The 10651-nt window shown below is 47.7% G+C and overlaps 1 protein-coding gene across 1 annotated transcript in view; it reads left to right on the forward strand.

Annotated features, from left to right (window-relative positions):
* The first annotated feature begins 1690 nt into the window (after positions 1–1690).
* Positions 1691–10651, forward strand: part of CCDC63 (coiled-coil domain containing 63) — a 63841-nt gene continuing 54880 nt past the window's right edge. The window contains exons 1-3 of the mRNA XM_019649033.1: positions 1691–1862; positions 4864–5010; positions 6386–6535. The gene's annotated coding sequence lies outside the window, so the exon portion shown is untranslated. The remainder of the gene's footprint in view (positions 1863–4863; positions 5011–6385; positions 6536–10651) is intronic.

Genomic DNA, 10651 nt, shown 5'->3' on the forward strand with positions numbered 1-10651 from the left:
GCGCACGCTTGCACGGGAGAACTGTATTGTGATGCAAATATTATTTCTTTTTGTGGGACCTGGTTAAAGCAGTTTGCAAGCCTCTGGGCTAGGCTGTTGCATTTCCACCTGAGTTGTTTTGTTGTTTTTCCTTCTGATTTCCTTTTGGGGTGTCATCACTTTTTCCAAGGCTCTGCTTTCGAGAGGCAGCCCTGTCTTAGTGAGACAGCCCCCTGGCATATTTAAACACCAACAATGAGCTGAGCTGCTGGTGCCTCCCATGCATTAAGGAATGACAACAGCTGCCAATGTCCCAAATGGAAATGACTAAGGAGGATTAAAGCCAAGTGATGTCGTCATCCCTGAGCCCTCTGGTCCTCCCGGGTGCCCCTTTCGCCTGTCTTGGCAGGCTCCTCTTTACCCCAGTTTATCTCTATCTCCCTTCCCCAGCAGATTGTCTTTAGCAATTGGATTTTAAGTCATGTAATTATAAGGGGGTTAGAGGCTCGGAACAAGCTCTGCTTTTCGGAAAAATCTGAAGGCACCTCTCATGCTGTTTGTTCGCGAAACCCTCCATTAGTGGCTCCTTGATTGTTGCCTGGAATAGCTGGGTAAGAAGGGTAAAAACCAGAGGGGCTGTGCCTCTGCCCTCTGAATGGGAAAGAAAGCCCCAGCCTTTTGCAGAACTAGAATTACAGTCAGGCTTCCTGTGTGCCAGAATCCCCTGGGGAGCTTGCGAAAATGCAGATTCCTGGGCCCCTCCAAAGATCCAATGAATTGGGCTTTCCATGGGGATGGGACTAAGGAATCTGCATTTAGAAAAAACTTTTCACTTTGAAATAATTTCACTCTTGCTGAAACGTTGCAAGAATCATGCAAAGGATTCATGTATATTCTTTATCCTGATTTTTGCCACATTGGCACCATCATTTCTCATTTCTCTCTTTGCATATATAAATATGCATGCTGTTTTTTTCTGAATCATTTGAGAAGTTGCAAATGTGATGCCTCTTTACCTCTGGTTATCTGCTAAGAACAAGGAAATTCTGTTATGTAACTACATCATAATTATAAAATTCAGGATACTTAGTATGAGGCAGTACTGTTCTATTAGGCACATTCCATAGCAAATTTCCCTAATTGTCCTCCACCCGTCTTTTTTAATAATCCAGAATCACACAGTGCTTTTAGGGGTCATTTCTTTTTTGTCCCTTTTAATCTGAAACAGCTCTTCAGACTTTTTTTTTTTTTTTGTCGTTTATGACCTTGACATTTTGAAGCATCTAGACCAGTTGTTGGGGGAGAATGTCCCTCTGTTTGCATTTGTCTGGGGACCCTGTATTTTAAACATCTCCCTTGACCCTGAGCCCTTTGAGAGTGCTAGGCAGCCCTAAGATGCAAATACTCGAAACTCTTACCTCTCAGTAATGCCTAAAGGACATTTTTAAGAAAATAGCTTTGTGGGGCACCAGATTTAGCTCCTCATGGGGTTTAGAGTTTGGGATTTTTTTTTTTAAATCTGATTTGCTCCGGATTCAAATCCTCAAGATTTCTTTAATTGCCTGGCTTGCTAAGCTGGTGGAGTCTGAAGGGATACTGCTGAGCCTTTAATTTCTCTGACTTTGATCCTCTGGAAGGTGGGAGAGTTCTGACAAGGCCAGCAAGCAGGTTGCTAGTTTGGGGTGGGAAGTGGTCTGGGGGGAAGTAGAAAGGGACAGAGGAGGAAAGACTGGTGGGAAGAAACACAGCAGCCATTCCCTCCACGGGCATGACATGCAGGCAACTGGGAGCTTGGGCGGATTTCCTTACCAGTCCTCACCGCTGTTCCGGGGGAAAACACCATCAGCTCCATTTTGCAGATGGGGTAACTGAGGCTCAGAAAGGTAATGTCGCTTATCCCTCATCACTTATTTAGGAAGTAGCTGAGCTGGGATTTGAACCTAAGTCTGTCTGACCATTAGGGCACCCCTCTCACCAGGGAGCAATGTGTGAATGCAAAAGGTGTGGTCCAAATGGGAATTTCAGAAATAGGAGGGCAGGCGTGGGTCAGCCCGGTCCTGGTCTTGGGACAAGAAGCTGTTGGCAGCACTGTGACTTCCTGGGTGACAGGATAATAGCGAGATGTTTTGCTCTGACACGATGCCCAGGATCACCTGCTCCAGTCCCTGCTCAGCCACTTCTGAGCCTTGTCACCTTGGCAAGTTGCCTAAGCTCTCTGTGCCTCAACTTTCCCTTCTGTAAAGTGGGGATAACCACATTACCTACCTCAGAGGATTAAATGAGTTAATGTAGTAAAATGCTCTGAACAGCATCTGGTAAACCATGTGTGTTACGTTCACTGTCATCATCGTCTCATTATCTGTTGCAAGCCCATGGGTGTGTGGGGCTGAGAATGGAGCACCTTTGGTGAGTTCACTCCTCCTGTTGCCTGTGTCTGAGCTGGTCTCTGCTCATTTTACTTCTTTGTCCTCATCTGCCAAATGGAGACCTTACCCCAGACCTTGCCTGGCCTCCAGACCCTCTTAGAAGGCGGTTAACCCTGCCTGGCCTTGAGAATTCCAAGTCCTTATATTTCAGGATTGAGCTGAGAGCTCCTGTTTAAACGCCAGCATCTCCTGGGGGCCAGGCTGGATGTAGCTCACTGCCATACGCTGTCCTAACACCCCAAGTCCTCATTCACCCCCCACACACACTCAGCACTTTATTGAGTACCTACTGTGTGCCAGTGATTGTGCAGGGTGCAGGAAAAATAGAAACAAGGTCTCCACCGTCATGAAGCTCACAGAGAGGGTGACAGACAGCAGAGAAGTAAACAACAAACAACTGAATATATAACAGCAGAGAAAAATAATGGCAATGAAAATAAAAACAAGGCAAAGCAAGGAAAGGGGTTAGAGAGTGACTGGGAGGAGGGCAAGAGGGGCAGTGTGTGAAAAGTTTAGGCTCAAGGAAGTGCCTTTTCCTGGGACGCTCCGGGATATTCTGGAATACCTGGGTACTCCTAGGTAAACATCTCTAGGAATTTGCTGCTGACACTGCCATCAATGCTCACCCAACCCCTAATTACCATCTTCACACCCTGCCCCGTTTCAAAGGAGGCCAGGCTCCGCTTCCCCCCAAGCTCCTGAGGACACAGGTTGGAGAAGCGAACTAATTGTGCAAGTTCACGCAAGGGCCACCTTTGGCCTCTTCGAAGCACAAAGTGTTCCAGAGGACTTTGGCTCGCTTCCTGGACGCAAAGGGAGCCACGGCTTTATCTCTGACTGCTCTCTGGGCGTGAAAGCAGGTCCCCGCGTTCTCTCTGGGCAGCTTCCTGTCATTTACCCAATCAGTGTACCCGACTGAACCTGGGCATGCCCTACTTGGCACAGAAAACACTGCTTTTTCTTCCCCCCTTATTTGCTATCAGGATGTTTCACTCATCTTCATAATAACCACTAGCTAGCATTTATTGCCAATTTACTCTTTATGCCCATCCACTTAATTCTCAAAAGGACCTTAGAAGACAGAACTGGCGTTACCCCCAATTCACAGACTAGGAAATGGAGGCCTGGGGAGCTGTGACAAAGGCTGCTGCGTGTCCCCTAATGTCCATTCTAAAGCCTCCCTCTTGGAAAGTAAAAGAAATCCAATTTTTAGCAGGAAACGTGAATATACTAAAAAGCATTGAATTGCACCCTTTATATGGATGAATTGTATGATATGGAAATTATATGCCAATAAAACTGTTTAAAAACAGTCAGCGGCACCGAGGTTGAGAAAGCCTGGACGAGTAGGTAATTTGTTTGACAGAAGAAAATTGGAGAGGTCAGGTTAGGGGACCATGCAGGGCAGGCTGAGGAGTTTGAACTTGATTACCCCTGATGAGTGGATTCATCCCTGGATATACACCCACATTTCAAGATTCTTTGAATCCCGTGTAATCCCCATGATGGATCTGTGGTTAGGCCTGCATCCCATTGTGTAGATGAGTTAAGCTGAGGCTCAGAGAGATTCACTGACTTGCTCAAGGCAGCACAGCTGGTAAATGGTACAGCCTGGTTCTGAATGCACTTGGATTTGTCCTTGACCCCATGGGCTTTCCACTGCTGTATACTGACTCTCAGTGAGCCATCTTTCCTGGCTGTCTTCTGCCACAGCCCTGGATGTAGCCTGTAGTCCTGGGGACACCCCCAGGAGGCCCTCCGGAGAGTGCCAGAGTGCTGATGCTCGATGCTCGTCCCAGGCTGCAGTTGGAATCTGGATGGTGGTTGGTTGCTTAGCAACATGGATGCGGATTCTGCCCTGAGCCAAGGGAACCATCTCTTCAGTATCTTGGCTGCAGGAGCTTCAAGGAGAACAGCCCCAGGAGGGCCTGAGGGAGCTAGAGCCTGGAATGAGTGGGAAGAGCAGAACACCTATGCCCCTGTGGGGGTTTCTGGAGATGGGGACCCTCCTTAAGGGAAGACAGTTTTAGGGGACAGTGAAAGAGAATGAGGAGACATGGATCAGTCATAATGATGTCATTTTTATTATTACAATCACAAAAATGTTTCTTGAGCACTATCTGTGTGCCAGGCACTGTGCTTAGTGCTTTATATTCCATAATCCTCCCCAGACCTCGTGCAATAAGTTACTGTTATTATTTCCCCTTTGCAAACAAGGAACTGGGGCTCAGGGAGGTGAATTGACTTGTCATGCAGCAGAAAATGGGGAATTTGATCCCAGGCCTCTCTGACATCTCAGCTTAGTCCCCATTACAGCCCTGGCTGGGCACTTGGTGGAGAAAATCCACCATATGGCTCCCAAGGCCTTGTGTGGCCTGTCTCACTCTCCCTGACGCTCTGCTTGCTCCAGACATACCGTCCTTGCTTCATTTCCTTAAACACTCCAATCTCTTTCCAGCCGCAGGGGCTTTGCACTTGCTGTTCCTTCTGCCTGGGACACTCTTCCATCCACTGTCTTCACTCGGTTTACTCATTCTTCTGGTCTCCAGTGGAATAGCATTCATTCATCATCCAAACATAATTATTGCGTGCCTCCCAATGCCAGGTAAACATTAGTAAATAAAATATAGATGATGCTAGCCCTCTTGCAGTTCATAAGCTAATGAAAGAGGCAATAAATGAAAAGACAAGCCAATAAAGATAATTACAATCTCCTACTTCCCCTGGAAAACATTCCCTAACTCCCCTGCTCTTTGGCAAGAACCTTCTTTAGATGTACCCAAGGTCTCTCATAGTGTTTAGCCCCCTGATAATTAATCCATTAATTATATATTTATTTAATGCTGGTTTCCTCTCATAGGCTGTAGGTTCTGTGAGGCCAGGGACTGTGAGGCTGTACTGTGAAGGTTGCTATTGTTATTATCAGAGGAAACTGAGGCCCAGAGAGTTTAAGCAACTGGCCCACTGCCATACAGCTGATAACTGGCGGAGCGGGAATTTGAACCCATGTTTTCAATCGGTAGGTTATGAGTAGGAGAGGGAGAAGAAGAGAAGGAAGGAAGGCAAAATAGGAACAAGGAAGGAAGGACTAAGATCCACGCCAGGGTAGCCCATCAGGGTTCATGTCTTCATAGCCAGCCAGGTCCCACTGGAAGTTGCCCTCTCTTTCAGAACCAGGCCCAGCCTCCTGGGTCCCTGCCTTCCCTGCAGCTGTGTGGCAGCCCAGGGTTGCACAACAAGCTGGGAAATTCCTTATATAACATGCCACCCACCAGTGTGCTTTAGGCCACAGGGAGGGCAGGAGGAGGCAGCTTTGAATGTCAGAGGGCCTTTTGAGATCAGCATTCCAACCTCTGCTGCTTAGCTGAGCAAACTGAAGTCTCAAGTGTATGATCTCACAGCATCTGAATCCAGCCCAGGGTTCTAGAAAGTTCTCGGTTACCTGCCCCAGTGTTCCAGAGGGTGCATTCTCACCAGCTTGTGAGCCAATAACCTGGGCTTCCTGGGACCTTCTGTGCTCTCATATCAAGGAAGGATTCTGGCCAGTGAGCCCCAGGGAACAGTTTTATGCAAGGCTGGGGCCAAGAAACAGAAGTCTGGCATGATTTGCCAAGCGTGTGCAAAGGATTTTACATGAATCCATACCTCTACTAGCATGCAGCGAAGGAGGTCTTATTGTCTCTGTTTGACATCATTTTGTTCCCTTTCTTAGCAGCTGTGTGACCCTGGGCAAGTCCCTTCATGCTCCTGAGCTTCCATTTCTGTTTGACATTAGAAGGATAAAGGGACTTACCCAAACACATACTAGTAAGAAGGAAAGCCAAATTTGTCCATCCACAAATTTCCCCAAGTCCTTAATAGATGACAACTTATTATTATTTTGGGGCAGGAGTGGGCAGAGCTGATTAAGACTCTACTTCTGCTCTCAAGGACATCACAATCTTGAGAAGGAATTGCAAATGTGGATTTTTTCTTGACAGATTGCCTGAATCTTTTGGTAATGGCTGCCTGCCTAGAGTGCTGCATCCTGGATCTGTGGGGAAAGTGGCAGGATTGATTGATAATGTCTGCCACAGGATCAGAATGGAAGGAACTAAGTATTTGCTGAGCTGGAGTTGGAGACAGTAGAGGTACAGTTTGGAATGGCCTTTGAGATGGCGGGACAGGGGCTGCTAAGGTCATTGGGATGATTGCTGAGTACATACTCTTGCCATAATGAGCCCTGACAACAATGACCCAGGGAGGTGCTGGGTCATTGTCAGCGCCACTCCACTTGTTTCAGGACTCCAGGGGTTGCATTCACTCAGCAGTCTATGTAAACGGCACCCTCTGGTGCAAATGATGACATCTCCTGGAGTTGGGGACATGGCAACCTGAATGAAGAAACAGACGCCCAGAGAGGTTAAGTCACTTGCCCAAGTCACACAGCTAGCACATGGCAGAAGTGGGATTTATGTTGAAAGACCTCTTGACTCCACAGCCCAAGCCTGTAACCATCATGCCCTCCTGCCCACCACCGATTTGCCAAATCTGGAAAACGGTTCATCTCTGACTGAACTTTGGGAAATTGCTTAAGCTGTGTGACTTCCCCACGTGGGTTCCCCTGCAGGGGCTCATGCCTGTGCAATCCCAAACATAGGGCCTAGTGCCCAGTGAAAGTAACTCAGAGTGGTGAGGGGGAGGGTGGCTGGGAGACTGAACCCCAATCTGAAGCTAAGTGTGAGAAGGGCAACCCTAAAGACGAGAGGGCGGTAGCAAGCAGCATTTGCAATGAAAAGGAAGCAGGTGAGTGCTTGGGCTTATGGCAAGGAGGTACTGGGGGCTGAGAAAACAGATTTGGGGGTGAGAGGGTGCTCAGCTCTCAAAGGGGCTGCTGGTGTATCCATCTCCAGGTGTATCAATCAGTTAGGGTCCCACATGAGACATGGGGGTGTCTGATGAGCATTAATGAAGGCACTTGTCACAGAGCTGTGGGCAGGGCAGAGGGAACCAGCAGGGGATGGTGACACTCCTGGGACTGGCAGAGCAGGCAGCCCCTGTCCTGAAGGAGCGGAGGGTAGAGGCTGTTCTGGAATCTGTTAAGAGCTGTGGCCTTGAGACAGGACTGCAGCTCCCATGGGCCAGGCCACCTGTACCCAGACAGCCTGGGGGCAGCCCCCCAAACCTCACAGACTAAGAGTAGACGAGGGACACTGGGATGCTCTCTGCAAGGAGGCAGGAAAACTAGCCAGACACTTATCACACGGCCCTGACCGAGATGATTTCAGAACCTTCTGGCCACTCTCTTGGTTCTTTAATGACCACTGACTTGATCAGCTTTTATTTTCTGGGACATTAAATTATGTGGAATATGGTGGAACTTTCAAATGATGCAAATTCAGGGCAGGGTGGGTAGCTGGGGGAATGGGGACGAAGGGGGTGAAAAGAAGTGTTTAACTACAGCCCTATGTCAAGCTGCGGTTGCGTTCAAGTCAGAGATGTCCCCAGAGGGTGCAAAACACACCATCCCCAAACTCCCTGATGTTATTAATCAGCAAATGTCTCAGGAGCAGGTATGCATGAGTAAATTTTGGGGTCACGGCAGGTAATCCGGTCTAGCCAGGCTGAAGCAGGTGACCTGATTCTCGACTGATCCTGAGCCATTGGATAAGGGGATTACTCTAAATCTCTCAGAGGAGAGGATGATTTTTGAGAACGTTTGGGACCAAGAAATGAAAGCTGGACTTGGTGACCTCAGGCTTGCCCACTGGGGTCATTTGGGAAAGCTGCCATTGTGGTTGAGACCCTCTGGGATGCGGGGGCGGAAAACATGGATCTCAAAGGGTCCTGGGAGGAATGGAAATAGAAACTCGGGGGTGGGGAGCTGGGGTGAACAGAATTCATGCCCTTCTCAAGGGGGGCAGTTAAGACCCAGTGTTAACTGGTTGTCACCAAATAGAGCCAGCTGGGCTGGATTTGGATCCTGACTCTGCCTCTTATTCTGTGACACTGGGCAAGTTACTTTTCCTCCTTGTGCCTCAGTTTCCTCATCTGAGGAATTGTAATGTAAAATTGGACAATAGTAGAACCCACCTCATGGAGATGTTCTGAGTGAATGAATGAATGTTTGCAAATGTCTAGAATAGTGCCTGGCATGTTGCAAAAAGCACTATATATGATTGTTTGCTAAATAAATAGGTAAGAATGTAGGTCTTTTGTTGCTGGATCTTCTGATCTTTCAAGGCAAGAAAATCTGGAAATCCAAATGTTAATAATCATATTAATGGCAAACACTCAGGCAGTTTAGACACACCTTAAATGTTGACACAACATTCTGAGGTCGATACTGGTATCATCCCCATTTTACAGATGGGGAAACTGAGGTTCATAACTTGCCCTAAAGTTACACACTAGTCTAATTGGTGGAATTGGAATATAGGGTGACCAATTGTCCCGGTTTTAGCACTGGAAGTCCCATGTCCCAGGAAACCCTTCATTCCGGGAAAACCAGCACTGTTGATCACCCCAGATTCAGACCTGGTCATTCCGGCTCCAGCATTCTGCCCTTCACCACTGTACTCCATTTGCTCTTGCATGAATGTTCCTGATTTTCAGATGTGCCCACTGTGGGCCAACTTGCAATTCCTGAAAGAACCTGATGTTCTTCCATAGCATCAGATTTCCTGCTTATTGTAGAGATGTGCCTCAGTTTCCCCATCTGTAAAATGAGAAAGAATAATACAGACTTCCTAAGATTGTCGTGAGGATTAATGAAGTCATATATGTAAAGCACTTAGGACTGTGCCTGGCACAAAGAAACTGCTATGTAAATGTTTGTATGTGTTGTTGTTGTTAGACATACATACTCACAACACCCCCTCAGACTTCCTGAATCTGAATCTCCTGGCTTGAGGTCTGGGCATCTGTTAGTATTTTTGTTGTGTTTAATACCAAGTTCCCCCATGCAACCAGGTTTGGGAGTCAGGAATCCTGGGCACAAGTATAAGTTCTGCAAATAATGCACTGTGTGACATTGAACACGTTTCTTTGCCTTTCTGTGCCACACTTTCTTCCTCTTGTGAAGTACCAATATTTAGGGGTTTAGAGGCTTCTAGAACCTCTTAGGAAAGGAAGGCATTTGATATAAAGCAGGTGAGGAAGCAAAGAGGTAAGAAGGGAAGCCCCACGTTATATTTGGAGGGGACTCAGGATTTAGTCTTTGGGGCTAGACTAGTAGATAGTTAGGACAGACTAGGCTATGCTGAGTAACAAATAGCCCCATATCTCAGTGGCTTAAGAAAGAGGTTTCTCACTCTCTCTTTTTTAAATTTTTTATTTTTTAGCTGAGCCATCCTGCCACCTGTTGGCAGCTCAATGGCAGCTCAGCTCGGGCCGGGAATTGAACTGGCAACGCTGTTGCTCAGAGCTTGCACTCTTGAGCAAGCTCTTAACCAACTGAGCCACTCAGCCGGCCTGAGATTTCTCACTCTCACTCCATGTGCCACTTACTAAGCTGCTGTCGCTCAGCTCCAAACCTTCCCTTCTATACTTTGCTCTGTGGTGCTGGGGCTGGGTCCCCACAAGCCACACTCCCGCTTTGTCAGCTGCTTGCTCCTGGTAGGCTGTTCCAATAGGGGGCATGTGCTAGAGACTGCAGTCTGGAAGAAAGATCAGGGACTCACTATTTCCTGCCCTTGTCTGTTCTGCTCAGTGTCACCTAAACAGTCTCTGTTTTTACACACACACCCTGGAACCAACCTCATTGTGTCCCCACAGAGATATCATGTACCAAACACCCCTCACTCAGAGGTCTGAGTCCCAGTTCCGAGGGTCCTCTCCTCTGAGCCTCCGGGTTGTGACACTCTAACCTGCACCCTTTTTCCATCCTCCAATATCCATTCTAATTCTCTGTTAAAATGATGGCTGTGGTTTCCGTTTTCCTGTTGGCGGCCCTGACTGATAATGTTCTATGCCCAGTAAGGAGCAAAGTGGCCCTGTTCAGCCTGAGGCCCAAGCTGAGGGAGCAGCTGCCACCTGGAAATTGCCAGGCATCGTGGCAGAGGGGAGACAGTGTGGAGGACGACATGCTAGCTCTTAAAGCTCCTGTTCATAAGTGATGCGTCACTTCGGTCCATATTTCATTGTCCGTGTCTAGTTCAACAGGGATGGGCAGTGAATACTTATGACCAGTAGTACAATCTACTAGTGCAGGGGTCAGCAAACTTTTGTGATGGAAGAGCAGCCAGGGGTCGGCAAACTGTGGCTTG

This window comes from Hipposideros armiger, unplaced genomic scaffold (assembly GCF_001890085.2).
Source record: "Hipposideros armiger isolate ML-2016 unplaced genomic scaffold, ASM189008v1 scaffold_128, whole genome shotgun sequence".
Taxonomy (NCBI): Eukaryota; Metazoa; Chordata; class Mammalia; order Chiroptera; family Hipposideridae; genus Hipposideros; species Hipposideros armiger.